Source organism: Musca autumnalis, unplaced genomic scaffold (assembly GCF_047663935.1).
Source record: "Musca autumnalis isolate F117 unplaced genomic scaffold, ASM4766393v1 scaffold_5, whole genome shotgun sequence".
NCBI classification, from domain to species: domain Eukaryota; kingdom Metazoa; phylum Arthropoda; class Insecta; order Diptera; family Muscidae; genus Musca; species Musca autumnalis.
The window spans coordinates 96,526,640-96,540,224 of record NW_027412088.1 but is presented as its reverse complement, the minus strand read 5'-3'; the positions used below and the strand labels follow the sequence as shown (position 1 = coordinate 96,540,224).

At 38.4% G+C, this 13,585-nt stretch overlaps 1 protein-coding gene across 1 annotated transcript in view; it reads left to right on the top strand.

Moving 5' to 3' along the window:
* The window catches only part of NaCP60E (Na channel protein 60E), an 898,928-nt gene that overhangs the window by 551,044 nt on the left and 334,299 nt on the right, over positions 1-13,585 (top strand). The gene's annotated exons all lie outside the window — the stretch shown is intronic.

Below are 13,585 nucleotides of genomic sequence, written 5' to 3'. Positions count from 1 at the left end.
AAGAAAGGGTGCTTCTTTAGAAGCACTTTCTGAAAGAAAGGATTCTTCTTTAGAGACCATTTCCGAAAGAAAGGATTCTTCTTTAGAGACCATTTCCGAAAGAAAGGGTGCTTCTTTAGAAACATTTTCTGAAAGAAGAGGTGCTTCTTTAGAAACATTTTCTGAAAGAAGGGTGCTTCGTTAGAAACATTTTCTGAAAGAAAGGATGCTTCTTTAGAAACATTTTCTGAAAGAAAGGATGCTTCTTTAGAAACATTTTCTGAAAGAAAGGGTGCTTCTTTAGAAACATTTTCTGAAAGAAAGGGTGGTTCTTTAGAAACATTTTCTGAAAGAAAGGGTGCTTCTTTAGAAACTTTTTCTGAAAGAAAGGGTGCTTCTTTAGAAGCACATTCTTAACAAAAGGGTGCTTCTTTAGAAGAACATTCTTAACGAAAGGGTGCTTCTTTAGAAGCACATTCTTAACGAAAGGGTGCTTCTTTAGAGAGCATTTCTGAAAGAAAGGGTGCTTCTTTAGAGACAATTTCTGAAAGAAGGGGTTCTTCTATAGAACCTTTCTAAAAGAAAGGGTGTTTCTACAGCACCTTTCTAAAAGAAAGGGTGTTTCTACAGCACCTTTCTAAAAGAAAGGGTGTTTCTATAGCACCTTTCTAAAGGAAAGGGTGTTTCTATAGCACCTTTCTAAAAGAAAGGGTGTTTCTATAGCACCTTTCTAAAAGAAAGGGTGTTTCTATAGCACCTTTCTAAAAGAAAGGGTGTTTCTATAGCACCTTTCTAAAAGAAAGGGTGCTTCTTTGGCGACACTTTCTGAAAGAAGGGGTGCTTCTATTGCACCTTTCTGAAAGAAAGGGTGCTTCTATAGCACCTTTCTGAAAGAAAGGGCACTTCTATTGCACCTTTCTGAAAGAAAGGGTACATCTATAGCACCTTTCTGGAAGCAAGTTTTCTGAAAGAAAGTGTGCTTCTATAGCACCTTTCTGCAAGAAAGGGTACTTCTATTGCACCTTTCTGCAAGAAAGGGCACTTCTATTGCACCTTTCTGAAAGAAAGTGTGCTTCTATAGCAACTTTCTGGGAGCAAGTGTTCTGAAAGAAAGTGTGCTTCTATAGCACCTTTCTGAAAGTAAGGGTGCTTTTATAGTACCTTTCTAAAAGAAGCACTTCTTTAGAAGCACTTTCTTAAAGAAAGGGTGCTTCTTTAGAAGCACTTTCTTAAAGAAAGGCTGCTTTTTTAGAAGTACTTTCTTAAAGAAAGGCTGCTCCTTTAGAAGCACTTTCGTTAAGAAAGCCTGCTTCTTTAGAAGCACTTTCTTTAAGAAAGGCTGCTTCTTTAGAAGCACTTTCTTAAAGAAAGAAAGCCTGCTTCCATCGACCCGTTCTGAAGGATAGGGTGCTTCTATAGCACCTTTTTGAAGAAAAGGGTGCTTCTAAAGCACCTTAAAATAATTTGTTAGCTCTTTATGATAACAGATATATTTCTATTCCCGCTTTTCTGATACTAAAACCAACACCAAATACCACCCTATTGCTGGATGAACGATACACATAAATAACCCAAACAAACTCCCATATAATTTATGCTTCAATCAATTTCCTTTCTCCTCCTCTCCTATTATAAATAATAATAAAAACTATTCTTCACAAAAATCACAAAATGAAATGTATAAAAAAGGTGGTATTTAATTTATTTTGTATTTAGGTCAATGTCTTTTGTGGTTTTTTACTATCTTTTCATCAGCTGTGTATAAACATCAGTTTTTTTTTCAAGTGATCGCTTAACTAATTCCATCCCGCCATTTAAGCAATCGTTAACAAGACTCGTCGTGTATGCAAGTCTGGCAACATCACAACGCCTTACACTGAAGATGTAACCATTTCTTAAACTCTCGCTCTGACTCTTTCTTCGTTTGTTTCGAGTGATTTGTAAAACAACAACAACGACGAAGAGAGTTAAAGGTCATTCATGTATTACTATGTTTGATTGAAGTAGTTTGGTTGCATGTTTGTTGTTGTTTCATTCCAGTGGAGACAAGTTCAACAAAACACATGTGAGCTGTAAGCCTCCTAATGTGGATGTGTGTTAGTATATTAAAGCGCCACTGGCAATGTTAACTGACGATAACAGTAGTAGGTAGCAACAACAATAACATGTGTCGAATTCGAAGAAAATAATGTGCCACCACAACCTACCACAACAATATTGTATTTTGATTTTTATTTTGGCTTTTATCTTCGCTCTTCATTCATGTTTTGATTTTAATCGTTGGCTAAGATTTTCGACTTATTGAGAGTGGCCAAAACAATGTTAGGAGAGATTGGAGGGTATCACAGTAGTGTAGAAAAAAATTAAATGAAAGCCGATATCAACGACATAGACAGGGAGACGGCGCAGGATTAAAAAACTGCTAAATTTCTCTTAAGGAAACCCTCAATTAAAAAAGATTCTCCAAATGCAAATAAATTATGTGTAGTGTAATGTAATTTATGATTTAAATGTCCATGATGACTAAATGTAACATAAAGTAATAAACATGTCCATCATTCCTATTAATATTATTTCCTTTCATTACACTTTCAGGTAAATTTGATTTTGAAATGTCTGATAACTGTAAGTAATTTGATTGACATGTGATATAATATGATATGATACGTACTTTTTCATTTATTTATTTATCTTTAGATTCACTTTGGCAGTTTTGTTGAGATGTGTATTATTTTATTATTGTAAGGTAATGCAACTTAATCACAGTTTGTTTGTTGTTTTTAAATTTTAAAAACAACAAGTGTTTTAAAGTTGTATGCAGTTAACATTGGTTCGGGAGAGAGAAGACTGGTTTCATCCAACGCCACTTGGACTCATCAGTTCTCTTTGTTCTTTGTCCGGCAATCGATAATCCGTAAACCTCCATAATCCGGTAAAGATAAACACAGAATTTTCTGTTCATTTAACACAGATTAACCTTGAAAATCTTTATGATCCGGAATTATAATTCATTCAACCAAATTTCTTTGGACAAAAACAATGCAAATACGAATTACACTATGCAACACTGAAAATGCAAACAACTTCTACTATGCATTTTTTGAAGGTACATATTTAGACCACCAAAACCCTAGTATGGTTTTGTCCTGTCTGATCCAATTCGGATTTTATGGCCTCATCTAAACCGGGCTAAATCTACACTTTTTGGCATTTATCAGACCTTTATCTCAGAAACGAATAGGAATTTGGCCTTGCTGTCTTTAGAAATATTTTAGGCCTAAACTGGTAGAACTTATCTTTTGAAAAAACCACATAAGAAAAACTCCATCTAGGCATCAAAATCTATAAAATATAGAAAATTTTACATAATTGCTGAAATTCTGGTCAGTATCGGCTAAACTATTGGGCGTTGAACCAAGTAACCTTTTGCTTACTTACTTACTTAGCTGGCCCATTACAGAACATTTGTTCTATAGGCCGAACTAAGAAGAGATCTTCATTCCTCTCTATTTGTTGTTTCGCACTCTGGAATACCGCGCCTTTTCATCTCATCACCCACTTGTTTGCGCCATCGATTCCTTGGCCTGCCAATTCTGCGTGCACCGCCAAGCGGTCCGTATTTATACGCCTTTTTAGCGGGTTCATCATCATCTCGATACATTTAACAATATTGATGTCGTTGTATAGCAGATACAGCTCATGGTTCATGCGACGTCGATATTCACCGTCAACGCAGATTGGTCCGTAGATCTTTCGAAGAATTTTTCTCTCAAACACACCAAGCACTCCATGTCTGCTTGCGCAAGTACCCAGGCTTCGGAGCCATACATCAGCACGGGTAGTATCAGTGGTTTGTAGAGCGTTATTTTTGTTTGACAAGATGTGGCTTTGTTTTTGAACTGCTTACTTAAACCAAAGTAGCATCTTTTGGCCAATACAATTCTTCTTTTTATTTCACAACTGATGTCGTTTGTTGTGTTTACGGAGGTGCCGAGGTAGACGAAGTCTTTTACTACCTCAATATTATAGGAACCAACTTCCACAGTCGGTCCGAGCTCAATGGACGCATTACGCGTCGACACCATCAACTTGGTCTTCTCACCGTTTACCGCCAGACCCACTTTAGCGGATTCTTCTTCGACATTTATAAAGGTATCAGTTACTTCTTTTACTGATCGGCGCATGATGTCTATATCATCAGCATAAGCAAGTAACATGTGACTATTGGTGTAGATTGTGCCACTTCTTTCGATGTTTGCCTCTCGTATAACCTTTTCTAGCAGGATGTTGAAGAGGTCACACGAATGGCTGTCTCTTTGTCTGAAACCTCTTTTGGTACCAAACTCTTCGGAGAGGTTCTTTCCTATTTTAACTGAGGACTTCGTGTCATTTAAAGTCATTTTGCAAAGCCGGATGAGCTTTGCGGGGATACCAAATTCAGACATGGCTTGGAATACCTTTGAACGCAGCGGGCTGTCGAAGGCTGCTTTATAATCGACAAAAAGGTGGTAGGTGTCGATCTGCATCTCTTGGGTCTTCCCCAGGATTTGCCGCAGGGTAAATATCTGGTCAATGGTGGACTTGCCAGGTCTAAAGCCGCATTGGTATGGACCAATTATCTCGTTGACCATTGGCTTTAGTCGTTCGCACAATATCCCTGACACGATCTTGTAGGCAATAGGGAGTAGACTTATGCCCCTATAGTTAGAGCATACAGTCTTATCTCCCTTCTTGTGAACGGAGCACAGGATACTCAGGTTCCAATCGTCGGGTACTCGTTCTTCCTGCCAGATGGTGCGAACTAGCTGATGAATACACCTTATCAGCGTGTCGCCTCCGGTTTTGAACAGCTCGGCTGGTAAGCCATCGGCTCCTGCTGCCTTATTATTCTTCAGCCGATTTATTGCTGTCTTTACCTCATCTTGGCTGGGCGGTTTACATTCAATACCATCTTCTGGGGTTGGGACTGTGGTATCTTCGTCGTCTTCGCTGCTATTGGATACCAACAGTTTTGAAAAATGTTCTTTCCATATCCTGAGTACACTATCTGTATCAGTTACCAAATTACCTTGCTGGTCTCTACAGGAGGATGTGCCTGTACCAAAGCCATCAGTTTGATGCTTGACTCATTGGTAGAATTTTCGGACTTCATTCTGGCTCCTGTACATCTCGAGTTTTTCACACTCCCGCTTTTCCATCTCTCTCTTTTTCCTGCGGAAAAGACGTTTCTCATCTCTCCTTTTCTCCCTGTATCTCTCTCGTGCGCTACGCGTTGCTACGGATTGTAAAGTAGCCCTATATGCCGCATTTTTCTCTTCGGTGGCAGCACGACACTCCTGATCATACCATGGATTCCTTGGTGGAGGCCTCTGGTATCCAAGTATGGATTTTGCGGCTGTTTGCATGGAGTGGGCAATGCTTTGCCATTGCGCTGATATGTTATCGGGATGAGGAGTGCTTTGATTAAGCAATTGGGCTAGTTGAGTGGAATATGCTGTGGCTATCTGTTATGATTGCAGCTTACCGGGTGCCCTTATGAATATCGAGATGATTAAATCTGGTACTGCTAACTACCATGTTTTTTGCAGCTGCAAAGTCTATCAGCCTCATACCATTGTCAGATGTTTCACTGTGGAGGCTGAATTTCCCGACTGTTGGGCCAAAGATATTCTCCTTTCCTATTTTGGCATTAAAATCGCCTAGAATGATTTTAATGTCATGGGCAGGGCAACGGTCATATGTTTCTTCTAAGCGCTAATAAAATATATCTTTGGTCTGTTCGTCCTTTTCTTCAGTGGGAGCATGAGCGCAAATAAAGCTGATGTTGAAGAATTTAGCTTTTATTCGAATTGCAGCTAGTCTTTCATTCACTGGAGTGAAGCTGGATACCAGATGTTTTAGTCTCCGACTAACAACAAATCCGCAACCAAACTCATGCTTTACGTCATGGCAGCTATAATACAGTGCGTCACCTTTAGGTGTTGTTGTGACGCCTTTCCCAATCCATCGTATTTCCTGTATGGCAGTACTATCGGCCTTGTACTTTTCAAGTACGTCTGCCAATGCGAAGACTGCACCTTCTCTATAGAGAGTGCGAACATTCCAGGTGCAAATTCGCAGATCATGGTCCTTAAAACGTTTGCGGGGTTCGTCAACTTTAGAGGGGGTTGTTTTTCTTTTCTTTCGTTTTTTCGTAGTATGCTGTTTTTTCTAGGGGAGGGTTACTAGCCCGACGCCCAAACCCAAGTTTTTAACGTTCTTATGGGAGAACGCGCGGCACATGTTAGCTCACTACCTCTAACGGGTGTTAAAGGCAATTCCCCAGGTGACACCACGGGGAGGTCAGTGTCCACTTGAGATGAAAGAGGGACCAAGATAAATCCTGGGCTTTGCCATGTTAAAACCGGTCAGGACCGTTGCTTGGTATCATCCATCCCCTTCGTCACATGGAATTACATGGGTAAAAATTTATGTTTTTCCACAAATGGGAATTTTTTTAATATATGAGTTTTTATAAATGTTATATGAGTGTTATGAAAACCTAAGAAGTATTTAATTTTTAATTTGGAAAAAATTGAAATTTTTCTTTAAAAAATTTGTTTTTTGGAAAACTTTTTGTATTTTTTATGGTTTGTTTATTCGTATTTGATAGTTAGAACATATGAAAAACTCAAAAACACTCAAATTTTGATGCAAAATATGAAAAAAACTCATTTTTTTAATTTTGACCTTGAATTCCTCGGCAACTGCTAGACCGAATTCGAATGGGGTTAATGCATCGGAAAGCGGATTATGTTATCTGTCGAACAAAAAATATCTCTATCCGTTCAAAAGTTACAGAGTTTTGACCAGGAAAAAACGATTCTGAACCACTTTGCGTCGTAACTAGGGCCGCATGCACAACTTGTTGCCAAAAATGTGAAACGATCACAAACAAGCCCTTCAACTGCACTCTTTCCAAAGTTTGTGTGGGAGGTAACCGAAAAAGTGGTCCGACGTAGTCCGAGTCTGTAAGAAGAACTACGGTGTGTAACGTTTGGATCAAATCTGTTTCTTCCATCGTTTAGTTGGTGGCGAAAGACTATTTTGAACGACTATCTCCAAAAGTATAGACTTGGCCCCGAAAAAATTGCGCCATCGCAACTGAGCCCACAAGAAAAAAATTCAAAACGATCCCAGGCGAGTGGTTAAACTTTGTTTTTTTTTTCAAATGTTGTGTGGAAGATACTCGAAGGATTATATCGATTTAGTCCACATTCAATCTTGATGTATCCATTGAAGTAATATTATCATATGCACAGTTATGACCAATTCGGTTACTTCCTGCGTAGCTATCGTGCACACTACTTTAGCGAAAATTTTTGAAATTTGTGCTGGAGGGCGACCGATATAGACTATCTTCGAACTTAAACAAAATTTTGAGAATTGGTGCGTTCGAGAGTTATCGTGCACATTAACCAGCCAGGCGAACGGACATAGCTAAAACCATTATTTCGATGAAGCACCGTTTTGGTCATACTAAAGTCTAAAGATTTTGATGTACTTAATAAGCTCACAAAAATATATATAGATCTGCATTCGTTCTAGCTCGAGAGTAGGCACCGACTTCATAGGCACTCACTATGAAATTTGTTTGTCAAGCCGATGAACCCGTTCTGTGCTTGATAAGCGTGTAGCGAAGCATTCAATCAACCTTCAATCGCCATAGAAATCTTCAAATGTTCCTAGTGATTTTGTTGGCTAATGCAGTTGCTATCCTCTTGGACCACTGAAAGAACTGGAAAAGGAACATAGATGTGGTGGACAAGAAAGGTTATACTATCGGGTGTTTTTTAAGCCCGATAGAACTTGAAATTGTAAAAAATAACACAAAAAATTAAATTGTAATCAAAATTTTTTTTTATTCGAAAGATCAATACGTGACATTAACATTTAAAAATGATTTCGGGCATATGGGCACCGCGGCTGTTCTTGACGAAGTGCATTCTGGACGACCAATTTTTGGCCACTTTTTCGAGCACTGCTGGCCGTATGTCACGAATAACACGAACAATGCTGGCCTCCAAGGCATCAATTGTTGCTGGTTTATCAGCATAAACCAGTGACTTCACGTAGCCCCACAGGAAATAATCGAGAGGTGTCAAATCGCACGACCTTGGAGGCCAATTGACAGGTCCACTTCTCGAAATCAACTTATCGCCAAATTTTGATTTCAATAAGTCGATGGTTGCGTTCGCCGTATGGCACGTAGCGCCATCCTGTTGAAACCACATCTCCTCCGGATTAATGTCATCCATATTTTCAAACAAAAAATCATTGATCATGGTGCGGTAACGATCTCCATTGACCGTAACGCGAGCTCCAGCCTCATTTTTGAAGAAATAAGGTCCGGTGATGCCACCAGCGTGAAAACCGCACCATACGGTGCATTTTTCTGGATGTTATGGAGTCTGTAGGGTCTCTTGTGGAATGGTCTCACTCCATATGCAGCAATTTTGCTTATTAACAAACCCGTTAAGCCAAAAATGCGCTTGTTCAGATGGACGATTATGTACGCCATACAAATGACGAAGTCGTCTATAAGTTGCGCGAATCGACGACTGATTTTCAAAGTAAATTTGGATAATTTCGTAGCGTTGTTCAAGCGTGAGTCTATTCATGATGATTTGTCAGAGTATACTGAAACAAATAAAAAACAAGTTTCATCAAAATTTAATTTTTTGTGTTACTTTTTACATTTTAAAGTCCTATCTATCTTAAAAAAAACACCCTTTATATTTCTGCATGAACTTGATTGGGAAAAGTTGGGGACTTAGTCCTTAGTTCAAACATTGGTTGTACGAATATTTAACCATGATTCTGACAATCCTAACATACAATAGACTTTTCTGGTGCATGCAGTTGGAAAAAGGGCACTTATGTTCATACTAAAAAGTAAACAAAGGGTTACGTCAATCCTGATTACTGCAGCAATGAACAACGCCTCTAAGGTGATTATATGTCTAACTCACCGACGTAGCCAGGGCGAGGCCCGGGGACTAACGGCTTTGCCGACAGAGATATACCCTCAGACTGTGTGAGTTGAAACTTTCATCTACGGACAGATCGAAAAGCCACTACATAACCAAGGTCCTTTTCCCTAAATCGTATGGTTTTCTGAATTTCTTTACCATTTTTAGACGCATGAACCTACCACTGTACATGGTGCCATATGGGTTTTTCACAGCTTTCGGGCCATTTTTTTCAGGAAGTATGGGCTAGCCCCTGAAAAAACTTGTACCTTCATAATGGAGACAGCGAATACAAGTTGTTGCATCGAGATCATTTTCCGAAACTTTGTGTGAAAGGTACCCGTTCGAGAGTTACCATGGACACATACTTGGGGTCTAAAACCATTATTTCGTTAGCCTAAAGGTTCTTACTGAGGGGCATTTTGCCGCCGTTCAAAAATGTTTGATGTTGCCTGGCCGGGAAATCGAACCCACGACCTTTAGCGAGCAAGGCGGGTGTGCATACCATTGCACCACCGTGGCACCCAACTGTAAGCAGATATTTAAATGAAAACAAAGTATAGGGGCACACGACATAACCAAAATGACGTAACCTTTTGTTTCTCACTAATTTTATCAACGTATTAGCTTTGTTCCAGAACTAAAAAGTTTTTACAACTTTTACGACTTTTACACATTTTACCCGAAAAACCGTTCCTGTACACAAAAAAGTTGTATAATGTGCACTTCTCTTTAAACAAAAATGGCGCAGAATGGCGCTCTCTTTAAAAACTTTTTACTCGACAAATTTGAGCGTGTAAGAAATAGTAGCATGGTTGCCGGCGTCTGATTGGCTGATACGCCGACTTTGACATTTGTTCCAGTTTTTTGACGTATTTTCCATTTTTCCGCTCCCGAACTATTTAAAAAAACGTTTGTGTGAGAAAACATTTTTTACAGTTCTCCCTTTTACGAGTTTTACTATTAAAAAGTACGGGAACGAAGCTATTAAAACATATATATCATTTTATATTTTATATAACATTATTTCATATATAATAATAATTGTTCCACAAACATCCCTGAAGAGACGAGGGAGACTTCTCTTATATCAATGAGTGCACCCCGATTCATATTGGCTCAATGATAATAAGAACCTAATTTTTATTGCCGAGCCCGAACGGCGTGCCTTAAGATACCACTTGTAGAGAAGTTGTTCATGGCTTAAATACTCAGAAAATGTCGCCAACATTACTGACGGGTATTTTGCCACCGTTGAAAATTTGATGTTGCCTGGCCTGGGAATCGAACTGCAGATCTCTAGCGTGCAAGGCGGATGTGCATATCACTGCACCACGGTGGCACACATTATCCAAATCTGAATCGATTTCTATATAATTTGGCATACTTATTTCTAGACTAAATTCCGTCGGACATTCCAAATTTTATTGAAATCGCACATTTATATCGCGTTTCGTGCATCAAATACCTAAAATCGGCCGAGAATATATATGGGAGCTATATCCAAATCTGAACCGATTTCTATATAATTTAGCACACTTATTTCTAGACTAAATTCCGTCGCACATTTCAAATTTCGGACATATATAGCGTGTTTCGTTCACCAAATGGCTTAAATCGGACGAAGATATATATGGGGGCTATATCCAAATCTGAACCGATTTTTTACCAAAATAAATAGCGTTCGTCCTTTGGCCAAAAAAAACTATCTTCCTTCCTTCCTTTGTTTACAAAAATACATGGACAGACGGACAGAGAGGCGGACATGCGTAAATCGACTCAGAAAGTTATTCTATGTGTATCTCTAAAAGGAACTATGGGTCTGTCTCGTTTACTTTTGCATGTTACAAACTAATGCACAAAGACATAATACCCCTTACCACAAAGTGGTGTAGGGTATAAAAACAGGCGTGGTCGGGTATTTAGGCCCCAAAGAATTACTACATTGTAGATTAATCCGTAAATTTTTAAACTGATACATGCGTAATTTTAGCAAATATAGGGTTTTTAAAAAATATCGCATAGGGGAGTTACCCCGCCTCCACAGGAATTCAAAAAAATATGTAGCCTATTTTCAGGGGCCATCCCTGTACATTTCGTGACAACACTGTACAACACAAAAAATAATTAATTTTAGGTTTAGACACTTTATACCTAAAATGCAAGGATTCCAAGGAATCTGACGCCGAATGCCACATCTATTTATGTAGGTAACTTCCCGACGTAAACTTTCAAACCGCCGATACACGTGTCTTCTTTTTTCGTCAATATTACTGACAACAATGCGGGGTATATTTTTATGAAAAAAATTAACCCTAATGTGAGTCACTAAACGGCTCGTTTTGGTCCCTTTTTTCAAAAACGTTTAAAAACTCAGTCAATTTTGTCAGAGCAGGAGTAGCTGCAATCATTATAGTATTTAGTACCATGCCAAAATCATGGAGGTTAGGACTCGTATGTCAGATATATTCACGGAACAATAGCCGTAGAGTGTCCCCGCATTTTCACATACAACATCAGTAACCTATGAATTATTCTGATGACGTTATTTTAGTTTATAGTACTAAAATACATAATTTTACAAAGTCCGATCTGGGTTATCAATATTTTCACATTTTAGAGGAGTAGTTAAACGGTTTTGAAAAAGGGATTAAAAAGACGCGTTTAGTGACTCGCATTAGGGTTAATTTTTTTCATAAAAAGATACCGTGCATTGTTGTCAGTAATATTGCCAAAGACACTTTATACCTAAAATGCAAGGATTCCAAGGAATCTGATGTCGAATATTTTAAAACCTGTAGAAATGGGCGGAACTTGCCACGCCTAGTTAGGTAACTTCTCGACGTAAACTTTCAAAACACCGATACACGTGTCTTCTTTTTTCGGTCCTCTTTCATAATCTGTGCGGGGTTTCTTGTAATTTTAAGAAAAATTTCAATTTTGTTGTACTGTAAAATTTCAGGAAATTCGGTTCAATAATTTTTCCATAAAAACTTTAAATTGAAACAAGTAAGAGCAGGCTATAGTCGGACTGGGCCGACCATGTGATACCCTATACCACTATAGATTTGCAATATCTTTCCTCCATGGATAAATATAACCTGTACATTACAAATTTTACCAATTTTCACACAAAAGTTTTGGTCCATTTAACCCGCTAAATATTATCCGATATTCATGTTGCTTTTCACACGCCTTCTCCATCATAAACTTAACTTTTGTGTAAAATTTCGCGGCGATCGAACTATTATTGCGACCTACAGAGCGGCTACAAAATCGACCAAAAATTTTGTTTTTGGTCCATTTCATCCCTTTAATATTTCACGATCATCGCCAAAAACTAATCAGTTCTATTCTGGTACAACCCCGACCTTCATACTAAATTTCGTGACAATCGGTCCATAATTGCGGCCTGTAGCTTGATTACAATTTTTAATGGACGGACAGACGGACGGACGGACGGACGGACACACATAGCTAAATCGCTTTATCTCGTCGAGATATGAAGTTTGGTATACCACATTTGGGAAAACCACAATTTTTGGGAAAACAAACTTATTATACCCTTTTCCACATTGTGGTATAGGGTATAATAAAAATTGAAAAAGTCGGCCCGGTAAAATTGTCTTTCCATAAAAACCTAAATTGGGTCATGACGAACATTTCAAAAAAAAAGTGGACACAGATATTCATTCCATTTCCGAATTTGAACTAAGAAATAATACGTGTGGATGGTTTGGACTTAATCGGTTACTATTGGAATTTATACATCGCTGTTTTCTGAGGTGTTTCTGATGTTGCTGATTAGGAGGATAATCTCCATCGTTATTAGTCTGCAAATAGAATCTTTCAACAATTTGTTTCTATCACATTTTTGATCTCTGCTGATACTATATTTTGTATGGGCATATTGCATTCAACCAACCAAAATATGCGCCTATATTGGGACTAAAAATTTACGAATGGACTAAATTTTTAGGTCCAAGAGAACTTGGACTTCGGACTTGTAAATACATTAAACCCATCTAATCTATTATGTTTTGCAATAAAACGACACAAACCATAAATTCCGATTTAAATTCCAATATTGGAATACAAATTTTGTTGTTATAATTAAATTTATACATATTTCAAAATTAATGTTAGTTTTATTTAAATTTCGAACTTTAGTGTTGGTGTAATGTCTTTATCTTTCAAAAGAAAGACTCTCTCTCCTTCTCTCTTTGGAAAAGAGCCATGATCATATATGTTGATGTTGCTACAGCTTCGTTACATTTGTTTCCTGGCTTTTTCGAAGTTTTGTTTTTTTTTTTTGCTTTGGGCTGTTGTTGCGCGCTGTTGAACCATGGCAATGAATGACGATGTTGTGTTGTGTGCTCATGTAACTGGGGGTTAGCAGCTACGCTGATGCAAAGCAACAGCATCGATGAAATGTTAAGGTAGGTCGTTTAATCGGCTCGCTGGCTGGCTGACTTGCTGGCTAGCCGTTTTGTGTTTGTTTTGATTTTCAAAAAATTCGGGTTTGATGATGCTGTCGGCATTGTTGTATTGCTTATGCTGGTGCAATGCTGTTTTAACTTGGCTTAGCTTAGTTT